The sequence below is a fragment of the Delphinapterus leucas genome, chromosome 12, assembly GCF_059928025.1.
Source record: "Delphinapterus leucas isolate spDelLeu-1000000601 "Yukka" chromosome 12, BTC_Dleu_Yukka2, whole genome shotgun sequence".
In the NCBI taxonomy this organism is placed as follows: Eukaryota; Metazoa; Chordata; class Mammalia; order Artiodactyla; family Monodontidae; genus Delphinapterus; species Delphinapterus leucas.
The window spans coordinates 11,476,606-11,503,698 of record NC_143140.1 but is presented as its reverse complement, the minus strand read 5'-3'; the positions used below and the strand labels follow the sequence as shown (position 1 = coordinate 11,503,698).

General features: G+C 36.3%; 1 pseudogene; it reads left to right on the top strand.

Annotated features, from left to right (window-relative positions):
* Window positions 1–14,743, top strand: part of LOC111183291 (ras-related C3 botulinum toxin substrate 1 pseudogene) — a 93,253-nt pseudogene extending 78,510 nt beyond the window's left edge.
* The last annotated feature ends 12,350 nt before the right edge of the window (window positions 14,744–27,093 follow it).

Sequence of the window (27,093 nt, the reverse complement as noted above, 5' to 3'; positions counted from 1 at the left end):
ACAGGAGTTAATCCAGGAGATCTAAATTCTCATGGCATCAGAATATCTGTCCTTCTAGGTACATAAGTTGAGCTTACTGCTTTTGAGAGTGGAGAGTGAGACTCTCTGCATGAAGTGTTTTGACTTTCCTTATTCTCTGCTTCTCTGTAAAATTCTGCATTCTCTTGAAGTCTCCTTCCCTAAGAAGCCTTTCCTAGGTCCCCACATTATCCTCTGAGTTCCATTCTGTTTTGTTGGGCTCTCCCTTTGGCACTTACATTAGTCTTTTATAGTAGGTGTTTGGATATTTATTGTGACTACTTGATGAGAAGGAAAGTCTATTTTTTTGTCTTGGATCTCCTTTTCCTTTTTTTTTTTTTTTTGTATTTAAGGATTGAGCAGTAACTATTTATTATATGAATGAAAGTATTTTGTCCCAAGTCAAAAAACTCCTCTCTGTCTAGCTCCTTCTATAGGAAATGTGAAGAATAAACTATGCCCTATGGAAAAATTTTACTGGGATAGTCAAGCACAGATGTGTTTTGTAAAGCATATAGTTTGGCACTCTATACAAATATCAATTGTTAATAAAAAATAATAATGTGTTTAGGGATCACATATATTATATTCTCTAACACTTGTGTGGGCTTTTGTAAAATGAATAGCATGAAGGCAGAAAAGGGACACTAGAGATTAGCTACCTGTTTTGATAACCTTTACATTATAAAACAGGACTTACCATTTACTGGGATTTGCAGAAATTCCTCCTGGGTCTGATTCTTCTGTCTCCAGATGTCTAGAAATCTTGGATATACCAGGCTTGTGGGAGCACAGCACAAATATTTCCCAGTCCAGCTACATTTTAGCTTCTGGAAATGGCTCTGAGAGTGAAATTAGCATACAGCCAATGTGCTGGATGCCCAGGGGTTCCAGGCTCATGCTGCTTCATCTTTATCTACTCATTAGGATTATGGCCTAAAATTTGGGTTTCTTGAGTTTATGCCTATTACTTTTGAAGTATTATAGATAAACAGTTTATTCACATTATGCTTCACTTTCTCCTTCTATGAAATGGACTAATTAACACTAAACTAAAAAATATGCTTGGTAAATATGTCAACCGACAACCAATTATATGTAATGTGTTCTCACTGGGCAGGAAGAGGGAAATGGTATTCTCATTACGTATGTCTATAAGACTTTCTAAAGATTTTTGTTAGCATGAGGGCAACATTTAAACCAGTATATACAGATGATTGATACACAGAATACTTGTTTTATTGTATTGTTTTGCTTTATTGTACATTAATAAGGTCTCTTTCAGGAAACACACACACACACACACACATATATATATATATATATATACCGTTAGCATTAAAACCAGCTTGTTGGACAAACTCCTTTTGATGTGATCTCCCATTTCCCATTTAAAAGCTTGTTGAGTGGGAGCCTCTTCCTTTGCCCTTAGAGAACTTGAGCAGGTCTCAGGGACTCACTACTCATCTGATTACTCTTAATAAACTACTAGGTTACAAGAACATTCCCAGTTCAGAGGTCAAGATGTCCAGCCCTGTGCAGCAATCACTCTGAACCGATTTGCTCTCATTTACCCTCCACCCATCAGTTCTGTGTGCACTTAATGGCTCCTCCAGCATTGGGGTCATTTGCTTTGGTAGATGATCCTGTGCTTTCTCTTTTTCATTAATCAGACAAGGATCATTTGACCGGGCATGTATTGAGAACCTGAGAGAACAGGCTTAGAAACATCAGCAAGACTAGCAACTACTTTCAGATCATTTAAAGATGATTACAAGGCTTAGGCTTAGGCCACTGTCGGTACCGAGGATAAGTCTCCATGGAGGGAGGATTTAAAGGCCTAAGGAACATAAATTTCAGTACAGGATGAAAAAGACAGTTTGAGACACTGCTGGGGTAGAGAAATACTGAGAAATAGTAGGTAATTGGAATTGGGGGAAATGAAGTTTGCATGGAGAGTTTACTGTTATAAATGTGAGTAACTTGCAAAATTGGAAATAGCCTCAAGGCAAAGCTCATGTTTAGTTTAACCTGGGGTTGCAAAAACAAGGACAAAGGTACAGAATAAAAAAAAAGGAAATTAAAAAAATACATATACATCTGATATATGTACATATTCTACTATATATATGTCTTAATGGCTCTAACATATATATATATATGTATACACATATATATATATATGTATACACATATATATATATGTGTGTGTGTGTGTGTTTGTGTGTGTGTACATATGTGTGCATGAAAACTAAGGAAGGGAAAAATAATGAGACTAGACAGCAAGTATATTCCAAATTCTGTAATTGTGCAGTTGTGTTTCAGATTCCAATCTCATAGAAGGAAGGTGGTTTGAATAGATGGTAGATTTCTTTATCCTGGAGAGACTATTAGCATATTAGCAGAAACTGGGTCTAAGATAAATATGGGTTTAAATATGCTGAACTATGGATACCACCGGGTAGCAGACCTTAAGCAAGTAACCTTGTTTTTTTGCTCTTATAATCCCTATCATCATTCATAAATAATATTAGTTTTATTCATTATTTATAGCTAGTTCTCGTGGAGGAAAAAAAATTAAAACAGCTGGCCTATAATCCTTCGTTCCCTAATTGCCAGAGAAATTCCCTTCAGAGAAAGAACAAAAGGTGGTGACACAGTCTAAACTCTTTCTAAACATAGTAACTGGATCTTTGTGATGAGAATAGTTCTTGCTTATGGAATACTCTTAATATCAAGTCTTTGGTTTAGGATTGCACATGGTAAACACAATTAGAATATATAGACTTAACAAAACATAGCTCTTTGGAGAATATTGCATAAACTATATATCATTGGGACCTAAAGGGTGATATTTCATAAATTAAATACCCCCTTCTGTATGAGATGACTAATAAAGCACATTAGAAACCTCAGCTATTACTCTAGGCCAGACGACACATGTCCAAAGTAAAATAAAAGAACCTTGGATGTCACACGTCAGGAGGAGTCTGAGACCTCTGCCTTCTTCACCTTTGTCTCTTGAGCAAAGCTTGATACTGCATAAAATCCGTGATTTGTGGTAATCTGATTGGACAATCTGATGTATTTGTGTCCACTCAGACTGGCTGCTCTGTTCAGGATTGCCCTTTAGTCCAAAGAAACTAAATATTTTAGCAAGAAAAATGAAGGCATGGAAAAATACGGTGAGAATAAAACACTTGAGGGTTACTACTCATTCTCAGTATAGACTAGTGAAAGATTTAAGGCAAACTATTGGAGACAAGTCTTACCAAAGAAATTTGGAGCAAATAGACATCTACTGGGGTGAACAGGCTAAGTAGATTGATAACACATACAAGGCAGAAGGAAATATAGTCCAAAATTATATTTATTTGCTGTTGGTAGCAGCTCTGGTAAAATCTAGACCAGCACTATCCAATAGAAATATTATGTGAGCCACAAGTACAAGTCATATTTGTAAACTGAAATGTTCTAGTAGCCACATTTAAAAAAATGTTTAAAAGTGAAATTAATTTTGATAATATGATTTATTCAACCCATTATAGTCAAACTATTATTCTGCCATGTGATCAACATAAAAATTATTAATAACCTATCTTACATTAATCTATTGTACCAACACTTTGCAATCAGGAGCATACTTTACTCTTACAGTGTATCTCTGTTTGGAATAGTTCCATTTCTAGTGCTAAATTGCCACATGCGGTAAGTGTATTAGATAAGGCAGGGTTAAACCTTTGAAGAAAAAAAGGGAGAGATGAGAGTAAAAGAAAAATTAAAGACTAGTTATGTTTCTTTTGCTACCTGAAAGATTTATATTCACGTGCCAAATTAAAGCAAATAAGGGCACTGATTACCCAAAAGACTGTCCATGTAGCTAAATTCAGAGACTGAATTCAGGCGACTGTTGAATGTTGAATTCATTCTGTTAAACACACATTATCTCTAAAAGTAGAGATAAATGCCAGCAGATGTCTGTTGAATCATTACTGGCATGGGTTCTTAGGTTTAATGATCAGGGGGCATGTTACTAATTTTAGATACTATTGAATGAAAAGGATTACTTGGGTTGAGGACAGATTCCCAAGTAGCTGTAAACTTTTGTAAGCAGATGCTTCTGGATGGTAAGTCTACTGATCTAGTGCAGTGGGTTAGATGGTATTGGACAGACCTGTGTTAGGAGAGTAACAATACTACTCTCCATCCAACACCTTGGTGGAATATTTCTTCCTAAGATGCTGGAATGCTATATGTGTAGATAACTACCATTTTGATGACTGGAGAGACACACCAGTTTAATGTCATTATTAGTTTAACACATTGACACATAGATAAAACTATATAGGGTGAAGTAGAACTTCCTCATCTTGTACACTGTATATAACTTTGGAAAGCCAGCATCTACGAAAATTTGTAGTATGATATGTGATATATGTTATGTTCACAAACCAGTTGAAATCCTAAATTTCTTGAATAATGAACTTTCTGGCCACCGGGAATGTATGATGCATGAGAAAATGTCCTGACTATTGGGCAGAAATAGCATTGCACTTTTAACTAAACTGTGATTTGTCCAACATTAATCTCTCTGCCTCTGTTATACAGTGAATCAAGGGTTTTTAAGTACACTGACAGAATTAAATAAAAAGTGACTGTGTCAATGATTAACCATAGGATAAGAAAATATTTGGGGAAACTTAATAGCAGCTTATTTGAAGCTCCCATTTTATTAAGTATCTATGGAAATTGATCAATTGGGTAATGTGAACTTGGCCATAGAAAATTACGGATGAAAATAAGTGTCTCCATCAACACATATAAATAGGATCAAATAACTGTGAATAGTGGTGGTAGAAAAAGAATAAATGAGCTGGTCAAAGAATATCAGATGATCTGTGGAGTGATATGATCATAAATGCCATGCTTAATAAAGAGAACACCTATTCCCATTGCTTGGCTCAGATCCTGATGGCCATCTGGAAATTAGTAGACATATCCTTTTGGATAAATTATTGCCAAAAATATTGTAGAATATCTTTTAAACCTGTGATAAGGGGATATTGATTAAGGTCAGATGGTAGACCAGTCAGGAAAAAGTTATAACAGCTGGCTTGTGTTCTATTTCCTCCATGATTGGTGGATGAGGGAACATTAGAGGGAAAAATAAGGCAGGTGAGTATGTAATCAACTGTAAACATGATAATTGAAAGGATAAGTAGATTAGTGATACTGGTCATTATCTATGCAAGGATCTTAATGTCCGTGGATTAGGATTGTTTAAGTAAGCAAACAATTTATTGCAGAATGTCACATAAGATGTACAACTCTCTGTGTTGTAGGATATAGATGTTTCATAACTTAACTCTTTGTGCTGTTGGTGGTAAGCTATCTGATGTGGAAAGCAAGGATCCAGGGAGCCACTTGGGACAACCCAGATCTCTCCCTTCTTAGTTCTGATGCCTTATTTCTTAAAATTATTAATAGAGCTTGATACTTGGCAAATTCTCTTGTATGATTTTAAATTGAATTATTAGTTCTAGATACATTGATTTGCTGGAAAATTCTATTTTAAGAAGAAATTGGAGCTTGGATTATAAGCAGCTGTTATCACATATAATTTTGAAATTTTGTTTTATTGTTCTAATTTTTTTTTTTCATGGAGAGCTGATGTTGTTATATTCTTAGGTCTCTTCTTGCCTCTAAGAGGATCACATGAGAAAACTGGAGCTGGGGTAACTCAGTGGTGGGGGAGGGAAAGGGGCTGTGCTCTGATTTTGCTGTAGAATCAATAAATTCACTTGAAAATGTGAGAGGTTCCCAGTGTCAGATTTTATGGGGTAGAGACAAATCTGAAGCACATCCTTCTGCTGCATGGCATATATTACCTCTATACACATGTATGTGTGTAACCCTTACAGAAGGAGAAGGGATAGACATATACCTTGGCATAAATCAAGACGGAAGATAGAAGATAAAAATTCATTCTATAACTTGTGTGTTACTGAAGTAAATTCAATTATTGTCTCCTCCCATGTTCCATTTCAGAGGTCTCTGTGGCTGAAATGCATATGCTATTGTTCTGGGTGAGGATGTGTTTTAGGTCAATGAGAGCAGAGAAAAAACAACCCAGGAAGTTTTGGGTAAGACCCTTCTGACAGTCGACTCAGATGAGCTCCTTCCTTTACAGATAAACCTGTGTTCCTGATTGAACACAGTTTAACTTTTAAGCCCAGTGGGTTAAAAATAAGGAACAAAAGGGGTGATTTATTTTCTAGGGAGAATGTAAGGTTTCTTCTACCTTTTGTCCTTTGTTGGAAATATAGGCCAGTTCCGGTGAATGGGAAACACTGGGCCACCCATTCTATAGAAATCTGTAATTTTCCCATCTCTTTTTGTCATACCTCTGCACCATCCCCTTGGACAGTATGGTAAGAAGGTCCCAGGCTGCTCTTTACTATTTGGGAAGAAACCTCACCCTGGGGTAGTTCTGGGTATACATCTGACTGGGTCTGATGTGTACCTCAGTGCTTTCTTTCTCCTTGATATATTTTTTCTTGGCGTTGTTTTCTCTGTCTTTCTTGTGTCAATCTAGAGTCCAGATTCAGGACATCCAGAGACCATTCAACCTATCTTTGCCATTTGCATGCAGTGACTACTCAAGGTTTGTTATCAAGATTAGTATATCATGTTTAATTCTAAAAAACAGGGGGATTTTTGTCTTGTACACTTTCTCTGCATATCACTTTTGTGAATCTGTGGCAGGAGTAGGCAAATGGTGAGGGATTTTGGTTTTCAGGATTGTGGTTCCCAGCCAACTATTATTTCATCTTAACATCCACACTGTGCTTTATTGCTACCTAAGACTCCTTCCATTTGGGTTGGCTGGGCAGTGTGGGGTGAATAAGTGAAGCACGACTCCTATATTTTTACAAACATTATATCATTTCATGAAAATTTGGAAAAGTCAGGGTGAGTTCCCCTTGTGTAATATTTCCTTTCCTTAGTGGCAAAAAAGATTAATCAATGTAGATACAACCTTTAGTTGGGAATGGAGCCAGTATCCTTGATTTAAGAGCTCAGCATGTGTAGACACTGCTAGGGGTCTCTCTTGCATCAATTATTATGGAAGTCATGCCTTAAAAAAAAAATCATGTCTCTTAAATCAACTTCAGTTGGTGGCAATAACACAGTTGTAAAACTTATACTTTGAGTGAATAGAGGGTAACAGATTGCATATTCTGGATTTTATAAGAACATGTCATTTTGCTATAACTGTTTAAATTCCTAGATTCATCCGATGTGTAGAGCTAGCATTTGAAACTTCAACTTAACAGCAGTTACATCAAAGGTAGTGTAATATGTGGGAAAGGAAAAAAAAATCTGATTTGTTTCAACAAGAGTTTAGAGTATGTTATGTTCTGTAACTTTGCTTTTCTTAATAAGAGAGTTATCTGGGATGGGAATAAGAGCAATTTAGAGCTGGGTAGTTGTACTAATTACCAAAACAAATACTGTCAGTAAGAGAAGAGATACAAATACAAATAATTTAGATTTAATTTCCACTTATTAATATCAAAATCCTCTTTGAACCCTTTAAACAAAAATGCGTTTGTGATGTGTAGTGTCTCTAGTACTCTTTGCATCATTTTTCTGACATTTTGCTCTATTAGGAATGAACCAAGACATAAATTCCCTCCCTTTACTCAGTTTCATCTCTCTCATTAGGTGAGTTATAAAAAGCTAGATTTTAACCACCTCAAATTTAATATTATGAGTACTAAGTTATCTGTATCTCACTTAATTCATAGAGAAGTTAAAGTATAGGTAACTCCAAACTGATTTCATTTAAATCCCTTTAAACCATGTATTTAGTTGTTTGAGGTGTAACTTTTCATTAAATTATAAATTTTGACCAGCTGAGTGTCAAATATTTCATAAATGTTTCAGTTCTACTATGTGTTAGTCACATTTTAGATACTGATGAATATAACAATGAACAAGGTAGCTGTGAGTGATTGTTCTCATGAAAGTTGTATTTCTGATTTTGGTAGGAGGCAGAAAATAATGAAATAGATATTGGATGTATTTCCAGGTAGTGTGTGATGAATATTATAAAGAAAAATAAATGAGGCAGAAGACAAGGGAACTTCACATGAGCGTTATTATAAATACGATGATAAAATGAATCCTGAGGAGAGATCTGAATAAAACTGCAATCATCTGAGGAAAATGCAGTTTAGACATTGATAACAGTGAGGGAAAAGCTTTGAGGCAGAAGCATTCTATGTGGTTGTAGTGGAGTGAACTTGAAGAAAATCAAGGAGAAGATAAAGAGAGACCAGGAGCTCGATCATGTGGTTCTCTGTAAACCATGGGGGAGACTTTGGATTGTATTCTGATGTCATGAGAAAACCTGGTAGGTGTGGAGTAAGAAAGCAGGATATGTTTTTAGCATTTCCATAATAGGATAATAACTATAACTCTTTTCACACACACACACACAAACACACACACACACAACATAGAATAGGGGAGAAAGTTTATTGGACAAATAATTTTGAGAAATTTTGGCTTAAAAAAGTTTATTTATAGTAAGAATTCTGAGATCATCAAAACATGTTATTCTGCAGGGTGAGATTTTATATGTCATTTAATAAAATTACTAACTATAGGACTCTTCTCTCACAGAATTTTTTGTGATTTGGGGGATGCATAACCATCTATATTTATAATAGCTTCTCTAACGGGTGTTGAAAAAATATATGTGTATAATCAACCTCTCTTTGAAATACATACAAGGAGTATAACACTATCTGAAGTCCTAGGAGTCTTCAATAAAAATTACATTTTACAAATGGTTACCATAAAATGCATTTTGATAAATGGAAATCTCTTAGGAGATTATAACAGTTTAACACTGTAGTGTTCTAATAGCCATGCTTTACTAAGCACTTACTGTGTGCCATAAAACTTTTGCACGTGTGTTATTTAATATATAATATGCTTTGAGTAGGCATTGCTATCTTAACATTGCAGAAAGAGAACATGAGACTTAGATATAGTAAAAAAAAAACTGACCCCAACTCACTTAGATACTAAACAACCTATCTAGATGTCAAATCCCGTTGGGATTGATTGAAACATATAATTTCAAGCACTACACTATGAGGTCTGCAATAGTAATAAATATTGCATATCATGAGTGGTATCTTAAAATCGTCATGCTATGATGTCATCACAAATTTGACAGTCTTGCTGTTGAGTATTAGTGTTTTGTATGGCACAGACATCTGCTCCACAGGGAACAAGAGGATATCAGTGAACAATTGTCTTGAAACTTTAGCCTAATCTACATAACTGAGGACCATAAAAGTTAGTGGGGTTCAAAATCAACTAGATTAACTTTCTATACTCTGAAATCCATTTCAAAATATTTACATTTCAACTTTTATTTTGTTTCGCCTAAAGACAATATCTCTATCCAATGCCTTACATGATATATCATATATATATGACATACATATCATATATGTATATATGATATACATATATATATATATATATATATATATATATGGGTAAATAAGAACCCATGCCACCAAAGACTGAAGTGGTTCACCGCAAAACGCTGATACACTATAACCAGAAATTAGAATAATCAGAAACGTGAATTAACAAATTAAACCTTGACACAGTGCATTATTGGGGGAAACATTATACTTGTCCTTTCTTTCAATCATACAAACACATAATTATAGCAAAAATGAAAACAATAAAGATGAGGCAACATGGTCTCATAATAATAAATATAAACTATTTTATATTTATCAAGTAAAAAGAGAATAGTGCAATAAAACTCTGATCCTATACTCCTATGCAATTTTTGCCCCTCTTTTGTATATTTAAGACCCCAGTTATTTTATTCTCTAATATTCAAAGAAAATAATGTCTTTGTATTTAAATAAAATCTCTCACTTTATACCCATAACCTAACCCATGCAAAGCACTTCAAGTTACTCTCGTCTTGAGGTGAAGACAGGAATAAGTTAAAATAGCATGTATTTTAAGCTCTAATGAAATAAGATGTACTTACTGTGAAATATAAAATTATTCACCATCTGGTTCTAACTTTCGTTTTCCAGCTCCATTCTACCATTTGTTGCTGAGGATTATATGGTCTTGTAACATGATTTTATTCTTTCCCTAATACCCAACACATGTTCATGTCTCAGGTTTCCATGAATTTGCCCATATTGTTTTTTTTCCTAGAAAGCCTTCTCTTCTTTACCTGATTTATCATCAGATTTCCTTCAAGCAGAAGTTATCACTCATTCATTAATTCTGATGAGATATAAGTGTGAGATACATTTTCTGATTCATTTATCCAAAATTACTTATTAAATGCCTTATAAATGCCAGCCACAGTGTTGGAGATAAAATGGTTAATAAAATAGGTACGGTACTGAGTTACAAGTTCTGTGTATTCATATTACACACTTTGTGCCCTGGTTTATGATATGTTGTTTACTTGAGCCCCTCCCTGGAGGTAGTGAGGGGATCTAGGGGTAAGGGGCTGGGGTCTCTTGCTCATCCTTGTATCTCCAGTACTAAGCATGGTACCTATCAAGTAACAGCTACCTAATACATTATTTTTTTTTAATGAACACTTTTTTACTGAACACTTTTCTAGTCACATATATCTCAAAAATAGTGGAGTGAGAAGCAAAACTTAGGTTTTGTAATTCCTGTATTCTTTCCACTGTACTATATGGGCTCCAGTAGGAAGTCATTAAAGGTAACAATCATTCCGCTAATCTACCTCTGATATAATTTTTTGAGTGCACCAGATGAAACTCACTAAAGGTTTTCAAACATCTAATTTAGTGCCATGTGTAAAATAGGCACAAAAGTAAGGAGTTGCCATCCCCTTAATTTGCTTAGAGCACATTTCTAATGAGCTTGTAAACTGGGAATAAGTTCTATAGGGGTAAATTGGTTTAATTTGTTCCAGAGGGAGGTCAGACACCTCTCTTTTTGCCATAGAGGAGACAAGATGTAACAGTGTGGGTCAATAAACAAAGAGTATTTTAATTTTTCCTAGAAAAAAATTACCTCTCAAAACTTTTTGCATTTCAACAAGTGCAAAACACAGTCAATAGATAAATCTTCAAGTTTGAAAATAGCGCATGATGATAAAGATGAGGATAATGAAAATAGTTTTAAAGCCTTTTATGTACATTAGGAAGCACTGTCTCTGCTATTATAAGCATGTGATTAGTGAAAAACAAAGAGACTGAGCATTGTATCTGAGCTACATTTATGTACCTTATGACATTGGCTTATGCTAGTTTATGTTGTGTTAGTTAAAAAAAGAATTCAAACATATATCCAAGATGGCAGTAAGGTTTGTTTTTCCAGTCAACAGATTAAGACAAAAAACTGTGAGAAATATTTTTCTGCCAATCAAACATTAACAATACATAAACTTTAGGGAAGATGGAAGATGGTAAATATCAGTGAAGAAAACAAACAAGACTTTCAACACCTGAATATTTTAGAAATCATTAACTTTAAAGAAGGAAAAGTGGTTTCTTTTAAAAAATCTTAAGTTCATCTATTGTAATTTATTAGAATTACTGAAAATATTGAGTTATCACAATTCATGTTTCATGGGTAAATTTTTTTAAGGCCAGTCTGGCTTTTACAAGGAGCATTTACCTACTTCATTTCAGATGCCAGACACTTTGTAAAAGAGATTTCATGGCAACATTCTCTCTTTCCTGTATAAAATCTCCAATTCTTTAATTTCACCTCCCATGCTTTGCTGAACGCTGGCCTTGTTACTCATTTTCATGCTCAGTCTTGGATAAAATGCATGATGTTGGCTCCCAATTAAGTCAAATTCTCTCTAAGATTGTTGCACTAATCTCCAGATGATGCCTTAGGTAATTCAGCAATCCTTCCCCACATTTACCTCCTAGCTTTCTTTACCTCAAGAGTAGCATTTATAACAGTCTTTTTCAAGCCTTTCTCAGAATACACAGATATCTCTACATGTCTTTGATTTAAATATATAAATAGGCATACCTGAAACACACACACACACACATATATATATATATATATATATATATATATATATACATTCTTTTTCCTATTGTTTTCCATTATGGTTTATCACAGCATATTGAATATATAGTTCCCTGTGCAACAGTAGGACCTTGTTGTTTATCCATTCTATGTATAATAGATGTCTTGATTCCCAATCCAGTGCTGCCTTTGCAAAACATGCCCTAAGAACAAATGACCCTGGGAAGCTTGCTTTCATAAAATATATGCTCGCATCATACAGTTTAACCTAACACTTCTAATTTATTGCCTTAGCTGATAATACCAAAAATTTAACACAGAAATCTTCTTAGAGATAATTTGGAGCATGTGACTCACTTGATTCAAAGGTCTCAAAGGACCTCATATCACATTCTGAACACAATCCAGATTCCTTTCCAACACCATGGAGCTTTGTCATAATCTTCCTGTGCATTTCTCTTCACCCTCACCTTGCAGCACTGTTCCTTCTGACTAGCAAACAGGCAGACCTTCTTTCACTGCACTTGCTTTACTGCACTTCCTAGATATGTGCTTTTTTACAAACTGAAGGTTTGTGGCAACACTGAGTGGAGCAAGCCTATCAGCACCATTTTTCCAACAGCATTTGCTCATTTTGTGTCTCTGTCTCACACTTTGGTAATTTTCACAATTGTTCAAGCTTTTTCATTATTGTATTTGTTATGGTAATCTGTGATCAGTGATCTTTGATGTTGCTATTGTAATTGTTTTGGAGCGCCATGAACTGTGCCCGTATAAGATGTCAGAACTTAATAGATAAATGTTGTGCATCATCCACTGGCTGTGCCCCCATCTCTCTCCCTCTCCTCAGGCCTCCACATTCCGAGACACAACAACACTGAAATTAGGCCAATTAGTAACCCTACTATGGCCTCTAAGTGTTCAAGAGAAAGGAAGAATTTCATGGCTGTCCTTTTAAATCAAAAGCTAGAAAAGGTTAAGCTTAGTGAGGAAGGCTTGTCAAAAGCTGTGAAAAGCCCAAAGCTAGACCTCTTGTATCAACAGTTAGCCAACTGGTGAATGAAAAGGAAAATTCCTTGAATTCTATTAAAAGTGCTACTCCTGGGAACAGACACATGATAAGAATGCAAAACATCCTTATTGCTGATATGCAGAAGGTTTTAGTGGTCTGGAGAGAAGATCAAACCAGCCAAAATTTTCCCTTAAGCCAAAGCCTAATCCAGAGGAAGGCCCTAACTCTCTTCAATTCTATGAAGGCTGAGAGAGGTGAGTAACTTGCAAAAGGAAAATTTGAGGCTAACAGAGGTTGGTTCTTGACGTTTAAGGAAAGAAGCCATCTCTGCAACTTCAAAGTGCAAGGTGAAGCAGCGAGTGCTGATGTAGAAGCTGCAGCAAGTTATCCAGAAGATCTAGCTAAGATAGTTCATGAAGGTGGCTACACTGAACAACAGATTTTCAATGTGAAAAAACAAGCTTATGCTGGAAGATGATGCCATTTAGGACTTTCATAGCTAGAGAGGAGAAGTCAGTATCAGGCTTCAAATCTTCAAAGATGGGCTGGCTCTCTTGTTAGGAGCTAATGAAGCTGGTGACTTCAAGTTGAAGCCAGTGCTCATTCACTATTCTGAAAATCCTAGGGCCTTGAGAATTATGCTAAATTGACTCTGTCTGTGCTTTATAAATGGAATAACAAAGCCTGGATGACAGCACATCTTTCTACAACATGGTCTATTGTATATTTTAAGCTCACTGTTGAGACCTACCTGCTCAGAAAAAAGTTTCCTTTCAAAATCTTACTGCTCATTGACAATGCACCTGGTCACCCAAGAGCTCTGATGGAGATGGACAACAAGATTCATGGTTTTTTTTGCCTGCTAACACAATATCCATTTTGTAGCCTATGGATAGATCAAGGAATAATTTCAAGTCTTATTACTTAAGAAATATATTTTGTAAGGCTACATTACACCTCTGGAAAGGATTCACCATTCTAGATGACATTTAGACCATTTGTGATTCATGGGAAGGGGTCCAAATATCAACATTAACAGGAGTTTGGAAGAAGTTGATTTCAACCCCCATGGATGACTTTGAGGGATTCAAGACTTCAGTGGGGAAAGTAACTGCAGATGTGGTGGAAATAGCAAGAGAACTAGAATTAGAAGTGGAGCCTGCAGATGGGACTGAATTGCTGCAATCTCATGATAAACTTGAATGGATGAGGAGTTGCTTCCTATGGATGAGAAAAGAAGCTGGTTTCTTGAGATGAAATCTGCTTGTAGTAAAGATGCTATGAAGATTGTTGAAATGACAGCAAAGGATTCAGAATATTGCATAAACTTAGTTGATAAAGCAGTGGCAGGTTTTCAGAAGACTGACTCCAGCTCTGAAAGAAGTTTTACTGCTGATAAAATGTTATCAAACAGCATTACATGCTAGAGAGAAATCGTTCATAAAAGAGAGTCAATACATGAGGCAAACTTCATCATTTTCCTATTTTAAGGAATTGCTGCAGCCGCCCCAACCTTCAGCAAGGTTCACCACCCTGGTCAGTCAGCAGCCATCAACACTGAAGCAACACATTCCACCAGCAAAACAATCACAACTTGCCAAAGGCTTAGATGATGGTTAAAATTTTTAGCAATAAAAATTCCTGAATTAAGGTGTCTATATTTTTGAGCCATAAAGCTATTGTACACTTAATAGACTACAGGATAAGGTAAATATAACATTTATATACACTGGGAAACAAAAAAATTGGATGACTCACCTTATTGTGATATTTGCTTTATTGTAGTGGTCTAGAACCAAACCACCAATATATCAGAGGTTGCCTATATTGACTGGATATTATAAAATTATCATTAGAAGGGGGAAAAAAAGAAATATAATCCTACAAATTTTCCTCACTGGTGTCTTGTGAATAAATATAAATGGGATTATGAAAATGGTGGAAAGAAAGTATGAGGTAGAGAGAGTACAAGTAAAATCAGCACAGGTACACAGAGTAAGTATAGATATGTATCATAGAATTCACACATATTACACATATGCACCGAGTTAAATTTTGTTTTATGCTAAACTTTTTTTTGTGGGGTGTTGCACTTTTTTTAACATCTTTATTGCAGTACAATTGCTTTACAATGTTGGGTTAGTTTCTGCTGTAAAATAAAGTGAAACAACTCAGCTCTATGTATACACATGCCCCATATCCCCTCCTTCTGAAGTCTCCCTCCCACACTCCCTATCCTGCCCCTCTAGGTGATCACAAAGCACTGAGCTGATCTCCATGTGCTATGTGGCTGCTTCCCACTAGCTATCTATTTTACATTTGGTAGTGCGTAAATGTCAATGCTACTCACTCACTTCATCCCAGCTTACCCTTCCAACTCCCCATGCCCTCAAGTCAATTTTCTACATCTGCGTCTTTATTCCTGTCCTGTGCCTAGGTTCTTCAGAACTATGTTTTTTTTAAGATCCCATATATATGTGTTAGCATACGGTATTTGTTTTTCTCTTTCTGACTCCCTGCACTTTGTATGACAGACTCTAGATCCATCCATCTCACAACAAACAACTCAATTTCATTTCATTTGATGGCTGAGTAATATTCCATTGTATATATGTGCCACATCTTCTTTATCCATTCATCTGTCGATGGACACATACTTTGTTTCCATGTCCTGGCTACTGTAAATAGTGCTACAATGAACATTGTGGTACATGACACTTTTTGAATTATGGTTTTCTCAAGGTTTGTACACAGTAGTGGTATTGCTGGATCATATGGTAGTTCTATATTTAGTTTTTTAAGGAACTTCCATACTTTTCTCTGTAGTGACTGCATCAATTTACACTCACAAACAGTGCAAGAGGGTTCCCTTTCCTCCAAACACTTTCTAGCATTTATTTTTGTAGATATTTTGATGATGGCCATTCCAACTGCTGTGAGGAGATACCTCATTGTAGTTTCGATTTGCATTTCTCTAATGATTAGTGATGTTGATCATCCATTCATGAGTTTGTTAGCAATCTGTATATCTTCTTTGGAGAAATGTCTATGTAGGTCCTCTTCCCATTTTTGGATTGAGTTGTTTGTTTGTTTGACATTGAGCTGCATGAGCTGCTTGTATACTTTGGAGATTAATCCTTTGTCAGTTGCTTCATTTGAAAATAGTTTCTCTCATTCTGGGGGTTGTCTTTTTGTCTTGTTTATGGTTTCCTTTGTTGTGCGAAAACTTTTAAGTTTCATTAGGTCCCATTTGCTTATTTTTGTTTTTATTTCCATTTCTCTAGGAGGTGGGTCAAAAAGGATCTTGCTGTGATTTATATCATAGAGAGTTCTACCTATATTTTTCTCTAAGAGTTTGATAATGTCTGGATTTACATTTAGGTCTTTAATCCATTTTAAGTTTATTTTTGTTTATGGTGTTAAGGAGTGTTCTAATTTCATTCTTTTACATGTAGCTGCCCAATTTTCCAAGCACCACTTATTGAACAGGCTGTCTTTTCCCCATTGTATATTTTTGCCTCCTTAATCAAAGTTAAGGTGACCATATGTGAATGGGTTTATCTCTGGGTTTTCTATCCTGTTCCACTGATCTATATTTCTGTTCTTGTCCCAATACCATACTGCCTTGATTACTGTACCTTTGTAGTATAGTCTGAAGTCAGGGAGCCTGATTCCTCCAGTTCCATTTTTCTTTCTCAAGATTGCTTTGGCTATTCAGGATATTTTGTGTTTCCATACAGATTGTGAATTTTTTTTGTTCTAGTTCTGTGCAAAATGCCAGTGGTAGTTTGATAGGGATTGCACAGGATCTATAGATTGCTTTGTGTAGTATAGTCATTTTCACAATGTGGATTCTTCCAATCCAAGAACATGGTACATCTCTCCATCTATTTGTATCATCTTTAATTTCTTTCATCAGTGTCTTATGATTTTCTGCATACAGGTATTTTTTCTCCTTAGGTAGGTTTCTTCCTAGGTATTTTATTATTTTTGTTGCAGTGGTAAATGGGAGTGTTTCTTTAATTTCTTTTTCAGATTTTTCCTCATTAGCATATAGGAATGCCAGAGATTTCTGTGCATTAATTTTGTTTCCTGCTACTTTACCAAATTCATTGATTAGCTCTACTAGATTTCTGGCAACATCTTTAGGATTCTCTATGTATAGACTCATATCATCTGCAAACACTAACTCTTTTACTTCTTCTTTACAGATTTAGATTCCTTTTATTTCTTTTTCATCTCTGATTGCTGTGGCTAAAAGTTCCAAAACTATGTTGAATAACAGTGGTTAGAGTGGACAACCTTACCTTGTTCCTGAATAAGAAGAAATTTTTTCAGTTTTTCACCATTATGATGCTTGCTGTGGGTTTGTCATATATGGCCTTTATTATATTGAGGTAGGTTGCCTCTATGTTTACTTTGTGGAGAGTTTTTTCACAAATTGGTGTTAAATTTTTTTGAAAGCTTTTTCTGCATCTATTGTGATGATCCCATGTTTTTTTATCCTGCAGTTTGTTAATATGTTGTGTCACATTGATTGATTTGCATATGTTGAAGAATCCTTGCACCCCTAGGATAAATCCCACTTGGTCATGGTGTATGATCCTTTTAATGTGCTGTTGGATTCTGTTTGCTAGTATTTTCTTGAGGATTTCTACATCTATGTTCATCAGTGATATTGGCTGGCAGTTTTCCTTTTTTGTGACAACTTTGTCTGGTTTTGGTGTCAGGGTGATGGTGGCCTCATAGAATGAGTTTTGGAGTGTTCTTCCCTCTGCTATATTTTGGAAGAGTTTGAGAAGGATGGGTGTTAGCTCTTCTCTAAATGTTTGATAGAATTCGCCTGTGAAGCCATCTGGTCCTGGGTTTTTGTGTGTTGGAAGATTTTTAATCATAGTTTCAATTTCATTGCTTGTGATTGGTCTATTTATATTTTATGTTTCTTTCTGGTTCAGTCTCAGAAGGTTGTGTTTTTCTAAGAATTTGTCCATTTCTACCAGGTTGTCCATTTTACTGGCATGTAGTAGCTTGTAGTAGTCTCTCATGATAGCTTGTATTCCGGCAGTGTCAGTTGTTACTTCTGTTACATTTCTAATTTTGTTGATTTGAACCTTCTCCCTTTTTTCATTTATGGCTAATGGTTTATTAATTTTGTTTATCTTCTAGAAGAACCAGTTTTTAGTTTTTTTGATTTTTGCTGTTCTTTCTTTCATTTTTGTTTTTCATTTATTTCTGATCTGATATTTATGATTTATTTCCTTGCTGTAACTTTAGGATTTTTTTGTTCTTTCTCTAATTGCTTTAGGTATAAGGTTAGGTTGTTTATTTGAGATGTTTCTTTTTTCTTGAGATAGGATTGTATTGCTATAAACATTCCTCTTAGAACTGCTTTTGCTGCATCCCATAGTTTTGGGTCATTGTGTTTTCATTGCCATTTGTTTCTAGGTATTTTTTTTTTATTTCTCAGGTGATTTCTTGGTTATTTAGTAGTGTATTGTTTAACCTCCATGTGTTTGTATTTTTTACAGTGTTTTTCCTGTAATTGACATCTACTCTCATAGCATTGTGGTTGGAAAAGATACTTGTAATGATATCAATTTTCTTAAATTTACCAAGACTTGATTTGTGACCCAAAATATGATCTATCCTGGAAAATGTTCCATGAACACTTGAGAAGAAAGTGTATTCTTTTGGTTTTCAATGGAATATCCTATAAATACCAATTAAGTACATCTTGTTTAATGTGTCATTTAAAACCTGTGTTTCAATGAGCTTCAAGATAGTGGAAGAGTAAGACGTGGAGATCATCTTCCTCCCCACAAATACATCAAAAATAGAGCTACATGTGGAACAACTCCTACAGGACGCCTACTGAACACTGGCAGAATACCTCAGACCTCCCAAAATGCAAGAAACTCCCCACGTACCTGGGTAGGGCAAAATAAAAAAGAAAAAACAGAGATGTAAGAATATGGATGGAATCTGCACAAGTGGAAGGGAGCTGTGAAGGAGGAAAGGTTTCCACACACTACAAAGCCCCTTCATGGGCAGAGACTGTGGGTGGCAGAAGGGGGAAGCTTTGAAGCCATGGTGGAGAGCACAGAAAGAGGGGTGCAGAGAGCAAAGTGGAGAGATTCACACATGGAGGATTGGTGCCGACCAGCACTCACCAGCCTGAGAGGCTTGTCTGCTCACACGCCAGGATGAGTGGAGATGGGAGCTGAGGCTCGGACTTTGGAGGTCAGATCCCAGGGAGAGGACTCTGGATGGCTGCATGAACACAGTCTGAAGGGGACTAGTGCACCACGGTTAGCCAGGAGGGAGTCCAGGATAAAGTTTGGAACTGCCGAAGAGGCAAGATACATTTTCTTGCCTCTTTGTTTCATGGTGTGCTGGAGAGGGGATTAAGAGCTCTGCTTAAAGGAGCTCCAGAGATGGGTGTGAGCTGTGGCTATCAGCACAGACCCCAGAGACAGGCATGAGACACTAAGGCTGCTGCTATCACCACCAAGAAGCCTGTGTGCAAGCACAGGTCACTATCCAACCCTCCCCTCCTGGGAGCCTGTGCAGCCTGCCACTGCCAGGGTCCCATGATCCAGGGACAACTTCCCCAGTAGAACACACAGCATGCCTCAGGCTGGTGCAACTTCACACCAGCCTCTGCCGTCACGGGCTTGACCTGCATTCCATACACCTCCCTCCACCTGGCCTGAGTGAGCCTAAACTCCCAAAGCAGCTGCTCCTTTATTCCCGTCCTTTCTGAGTGAAGAACAGATGCCCTCAGGACACCTACAGGCAGAGGCGGGTCCAAATCCAAAGCTGACTTGAAGGAGCTGTGCGAAAAAAGAAGAGAAAGGGAAATCTCTCACAGCAGCCTCAGGAGCACCGGATTAAATCTCCACAGTCAGCTTGATGTACCCTGCATCAGTGGAATATCTGAATAGACAATGAATCATCCCAAATTGAAGAGGTGGACTTTGGGAGCAATGATATATATTTTTTTTTCCCCTTTTTCTCTTTTTGTGAATGTGTATTCATAAGCTTCTGTGAGTGATTTTGTCTGTATAGCTTTGCTTTCACCATTTGGCTTAGGGTTCTGTCTGTCCATTCTTTGAGTGTGTTTTTGTTTGTTTTTAGTATAGTTTTCAGTGCTTGTTACCATTGGTGGATTTGTTTTTTGGTTTTGTTGTCTCTTCTTTCTTTCTTTTAATTACTTAAGAAATTTTTTTTAATAATTATTTTTTGTTTTTTATTTTAATAACTTTCTTACTTTATTTTCTTTATCTATTTTTTTGTGGTACGTGGGCCTCTCTCTGTTGTGATCTCTCCTGTTGTGGAGCACAGGCTCTGGAAACGCAGGATTGGTGGCCATGGCTCACAGGCCTAGCCACTCCGTGGCATGTGGGATCTTCCTGGACTGGGGCATGAATCCATGTCCCCTGCATCAGCAGGAGGACTCTCAACCACTGCGCCACCAGGGAAGCCCCTTACTTTATTTTATTTTACCTTTTTCTTTCTTTCTTTCTCTCTTTCTTTCTTTCTTTCTTTCATTCTTTCTCCATTTTATTCTCAGCTGTGTGGATGAAAGGCTGTTGGAGCTCCAGCCAGGCATCAGGGCTGTGCCTCTGTGGTGGGAGAGCCAAGATCAGGACGTTGGTCCACCAGAGATCTCCCAGCACCATGTAATATCAAATAGCAAAAATTTCACAGTGATCTCCACCTCAACGACTAGACCCCACTCCACTCAATGACCAGCAAGCTACAGTGCTGGACTCCCTATGCCAAACAACTTGCAAAACAGGAACACAACCTCACCCATTAGCAGAGAGACTGTCTAAAATTATAGTAAGGTCATAGACACCCCAAAAAACACCACCAGATGTGGACCTGCTCACCAGAAAAACAAGATCTAGCCTCATCCACCAGAACACAGACACTAGTGCCGTCCACCAGGAAGCCTACACAACTCACTGAACCAACCTTAGCCATTGTAGGCAGACACCAAAAACAAGGAGAACTACAAACGTGCAGCCTGCAAAAAGAAGACCCCAAACACAGTAAGTTAAGCAAAATGAAAAGAAAAAGAAACACACAGCAAATGAAGGAGCAAGGTAAAAACACCATACCTAATAAATGAAGAAGAAATAGGCAGTCTACCTGAAAAAGAATTCAGAATAATGATAGTAAAGATGATCCAACAGCTTGGAAATAGAATGGAAAAAATACAAGAAACTTTACAAAGGACCTAGAAGACCTAAAGAGCAAACAAACAGAGATGAACAACACAATAAGTGCAATTAAAAATTCTCTAGAAGGGATAAATCACAGAATAACTGATGCAGAAGAATGGATAAGTGAGCTGGAAGACAAAATAGTGGAAATAACTACTGCAGAGCAGAATAAAGAAAAAAGAATGAAAAGAATTGCAGATAGTCTCAGAGACTTCTGGGACAATATTTAATGAACCAACATTCGAATTACAGGGGTCCCAAAAGCAGAAGAGAAAAAGAAAGGGACTGAGAAAATATTTGAAGAGATTATAGTTGAAAACTTCCCTAATATGGGTAAGGAAATAGTTAATCAAGTCCAGGAAGCACAGAGAGTCCCATACAGGATAAATACAAGGTGAAACACGCCAAGACACATATTAATCAAACTATCAAAAATTAAGTACAAAGAAAAAGTATTAAAAGCACCAAGGGAAAAGCAACAAAAAACATACAAGGGAAACCCCATAAGGTTAACAGCTGCTCTTTCAGCAGAAACTCTGCAAGCCAGAAGGGAGTGGCAGGACATATTTAAAGCAATGAAAGGGAAAAACCTACAACCAAGATTATTCTATCCATCAATGGTCTCATTCAGATTGGATGGAGAAATTAAAACCTTTCCAGACAAGGAAAAGCTAAGAGAATTCAACACCACCAAACCAGCATTACAAAAAATGCTAAAGGGTCTTCTCTAGTCAGGAAACACAAGAGAAGGAAAAGACCTACAATAACAAACCCAAAACAATTAAGAAAATGGTAATACGAATTTACATATTGATAATTACCTTAAATGTAAATGCTCTAACCAAAAGACATGGACTGGCTGAATGGATACAAAACCGAGACCCGTATATGTGCTGTCTACAAGAGAACCACTTCAAACCTAGGGACACATACAGAATGAAAGTGAGGGGATAGAAAAAGATATTCTCTGCAAATGGAAATCAAAAGAAATCTGTAATAGCAATACTCATATCACACAAAGTAGACTTTAAAACAAAGGCTATTAAAAGAGACAAAAAAAAAAAACACTACATAATGATCAAGGGATCGATCCAAGAAGAAGATATAACAATTGTAAATATTTATGCACCCAACATAGGAGCATCTCAATACATAAGGCAAATAATAACAGCCAGAAAGGGGGAAATCAAGAGTAACACAATCAGAGTAGGGGAGTTTAACACCCCACTTTCACCAATGGACAGATCATCCAAAATGACAATAAATAAAGAAACACAACCTTTAAATGATACATTAAACAAGATGTATTTAATTGATATTTAAAGGACATTCCATACAAAAACAAAAGAATACACTTTCTGCTCAAGTGCCATGGAACATTCTCCAGGATAGATCATATCTTGGGTCACAGATCAAGCCTTGGTAAACTTAAGAAAATTGAAATCATATCAAATATCTTTTTGGACGACAACATTATGAGACGAGATACCAATTACAGGAAAAAATCTGTAAAAACGACAAATAAATGGAGGCAAAACAATTCACCACTTAATAACCAAGAGATCATTGAAGACATCAAAGAGGAAATAAAAAAATACCTAGCAACAAATGACAATGGAAACATGATGACCCAAAACCTATGGGATGTAGCAAAAGCAGTTCTAAGAGGGAAGTTTATAGCAATACATCTACCTTAAGAAACAAGCAATATCTCAAATAAACAAACTAATCTTACATCTAAAGCAATTAGAGAAAGAAGAACAAAAAAAATCCACAGTTAGCAAAAGAAAAGAAATCATAAAGATTAGATCAGAAATAAATGAAAAAGAAATGAAGGAAACAGTAGCAAAGATCAATAAAATAAAAGCTGGTTATTTGAGAGATAAACATAATTGATAAACCATTAGTCAGACTGATCAAGAAAAAAAAGGGAGAAGACTCAAATCAATAGAATTAGAAATGAAAAAGGAGAAGTAACAACTGACACTGCAGAAATACAAAGGACCATGAGAGATTACGACAAGCAACTATATGCCAATAAAATGGACAATCTGGAAGAAACGGACAAATTCTTAGAAATGTACAACCTTCCAAGACTGAACCAGGAAAAAGTAGAAAATATGAACAGACCAATCAGAAGCACTGAAATTGAAGCTGTGATTAAAAATCTTCCAACAAGCAAAAGCCCAGGACCAGATGGCTTCACAGGTGAATTCTATCAAACATTTAGAGAAGAACTAACAATTATCCTTCTCAAACTCTTCCAAAATATAGCAGAGGGATGAACACTTCCAAACTCATTCTACGAGGCCATCATCACCTTGATACCAAAACCAGAAAAAATTGTCACAAAGAAAGAAAACTACAGGCCAATATCCCTGATGAACATACATGCAAAAATCCTCAACAAAATACTAGCAAACAGAATCCAACAGCACATTAAAAGCATCATACACCATTATCAGTTTGGATTTATCCCAGGAATGCAAGGATTCTTCAACATGCACAAATCAATCAGTGTGATACACTATATTAACAAATCGAAGGAGAAAAACCATATGATCTTCTCAGTAGATGCAGAGAAAGCTTTCAACAAAATTCAACACCCATTTATGCTAAAAACCCTCTGGAAAGTAGGCATAGAGGGAACTTACCTCAACATAATAAAGGCAATATATGACAAACCCACAGCCAACATCGTACTCAATGGTGAAAAACTGAAACCATTTCCTCCAAGATCAGGAACAAAACAAGGTTGCCCACTCTCACCACTATTATTCAACATAGTTTTGGAAGTTTAGGCACAGCAACCAGAGAAGAAAAAGAAATAAAAGGAATCCAAATCAGAAAAGAAGAAGTAAAGCTGTCACTGTTTGCAGATGACATGATACTATACATAAAGAATCCTAAAGATGCTACCATAAAACTACTAGAGGTAATCAATGAATTTGCTAAAGTAGCAGGATACAAAATTAATGCACAGAAATATCTTGCATTCTATACACTAATGATGAGAAATCTGAAAGTGAAATTAAGAAAACCCTCCCATTTACCATTGCAACAAAAAGAATAATATACCTAGGAATAAACTTACCTAAGGAGACAAAAGACCTGTATTCAGAAAATTATAAGACACTGATGAAAGAAATTAAAGATGATGCAAATAGATGGACAGATATACCATGTTCTTGGATTGGAAGAATCAAAGTTGTGAAAATGACTCTACTACCCAAAGCAATCTAAATATTCAGCGTAATCCCTATCAAAATACCACTGGCATGTTTCACAGAACTAGAACAAAAATACACAATTTTTATGGAAACATAAAATACCCTGAAGAGCCAAAGCAATCTTGAGCAAGAAAAACGGAAGTGGAGTAATCTGTCTCCCAGACTTCAGACTATACTACAAAGTAACAGTAATCAAGAGAATATGGTACTGGCACAAAAACAGAAATATAGATCAATGGAACGGGATAGAAAGTCCAGAGTTAAAGACATTCACATATGGTCACCTTATCTTTTATCAAGGAGGCAAGAATATACTATGAAGAAAAGACAGTCTCTTCAATAAGTGGTGCTGGGAAAACTGGAAAGCTACATGTAAAAGAATGAAGTTCGAACATTCCCTAACACCATACACAAAAATAAACTCCAAATGGATTAAAGACCTAAATGTAAGGCCAGACACTATCAAACTATTAGAGGAAAACTTAGTCAGAACACTCTATGACATAAATCACAGCAAGATTCTTTTTGACCCACCTCCTAGAGAAATAGAAATAATAAAAACAAAAATAAACAAATGGGACCTAATGAAACTTCAAATCTTTTGCACAACAAAGGAAACCATAAACAAGATGAAAAAACAACCCTCAAAATGGGAGAAAATATTTACAAATGAAACAACTGACAAAGGATTTATCTCCAAAATTTATAAGCAGCACATGCAGCTCAATATCAAAAAAAAAAACAACCCAATCCAACAATGGACAGAAGACATAAACAAAACATTTCTCCAAAGAAGATATACAGATTGCCAACGAACACATGAAAAAATGCTCAACATCATTAATCATTAAAGAAATGCAAATAAAAACTACAATGTGATATTATCTCACACCAGTCAGAATGGCCATCATCAAAAAATTTACGAACAATAAATGTTGGCGGGTGTGGAGGAAATGGTACCCTCATACACTGTTGGTGGGAATGTAAATTGATACAGCCCCTATGGAGAACAATATGGGGGTTCCTTAGAAAACTAAAAATAGAACTACCAGGGCTTCCCTGGTGGCGCAGTGGTTGAGAGTCCGCCTGCCGATGCAAGGGACGCGGGTTCGTGCCCCTGTCTGGGAAGATCCCACATGCCACAGAGTGGCTGAGCCCGTAAGCCATGGCCGCTGAGCCTGCGCATCTGGAGCGTGTGCTCTGCAACAGGAGAGGCCACAACAGTGAGAGGCCCATGTACCGCAAAAAAAAAAAAAAAAAAAAAATAGAACTACTAAATGACCCAGAAATCCTAGTACTGGGAATATACCTTTAGAAAACCATAATTCAAAAAGAGTCATGTACCACAATGTACATTGCAGCTCTATTTACAATAGCCAGGACATAGAAGTAACCTAAGTGTCCATCGATGGATGAATGGATAAAGAAGATGTGGCACATATATACAATGGAATATTATGTAGCCATAAAAAGAAATGATATTGAGTTATTTGTAGTGAGGTATTTGGACCTAGAGTTAGTCATACAGAGTGAAGTAAGTCAGAAAGAGAAAAACAAATACCGTAAGCTAACATGTATATATGGAATCTAAAAAGAAAAATGGTCATGAACAACCTAGGGGAAAGACGGGAATAAAGACGCAGACCTACTAGTGAATGGACTTGAGGACACGGGTATAGAGAAGTGTAAGCTGGGACAAAGTGAGAGAATGGTATTGTATATATCAACATATATACACTACCAAATGTAAAATAGATGGCTAGTGGGAAGCAGTTGCATAGCACAGGGAGATCAGCTCAGTGCTTTGTGACCAACTAGAAGGGTGAGATAAGGAGGGTGGGAGAGAAGGAGATGCAAGAGGATATGGGGATATATGTATATGTATAACTGATTCACTTTGTTATAAATCAGAAACTAACACACCACTGTAAAGCAATTATACTCCAATAAAAATGTTAAAAAAATAAGAAAAAAAAAGAAAGCTTGTATTTCCTTATTTATTTTCATTTTGGATGATCTGTCCATTGGTGAAAGTGGGGTGTTAAAGTCCACTACAATGATTGTGTTATTGTTGATTTCCCCATTTATGGCTGTTTGCATTTGCCTTACGTATTGAGGTGCTCCTATGTTGGGTGCATAGATATTTACAGTTGTTATATCTTCTTCTAAGATTGATCCCATGATCATTATGTAGTGTCCTTGTCTTTGGTAGTAGTTTTTATTTTAAAGTCCATTTTGTCTGATATGAGTATTGCTACTCTAGCTTTCTTTTGATTTCCATTTGCATGGAATATCTTTATCCATCCCCTCACTTTCATTCTGTATGTGTCCCTAGGTCTGAAGTGGGTCTCTTGTAGGCAGCATATATATAGGCCTTGTTTTTATATCCATTCAGCCCATCTCTGTCTTTTGGTTGGAGCATTTAATTCATTTACATTTAAGGTAATTATCAATATGTAATTTCCTATTACCATTTTCTTAATTGTTTTTGATTTGTTTTTGTTGGTCT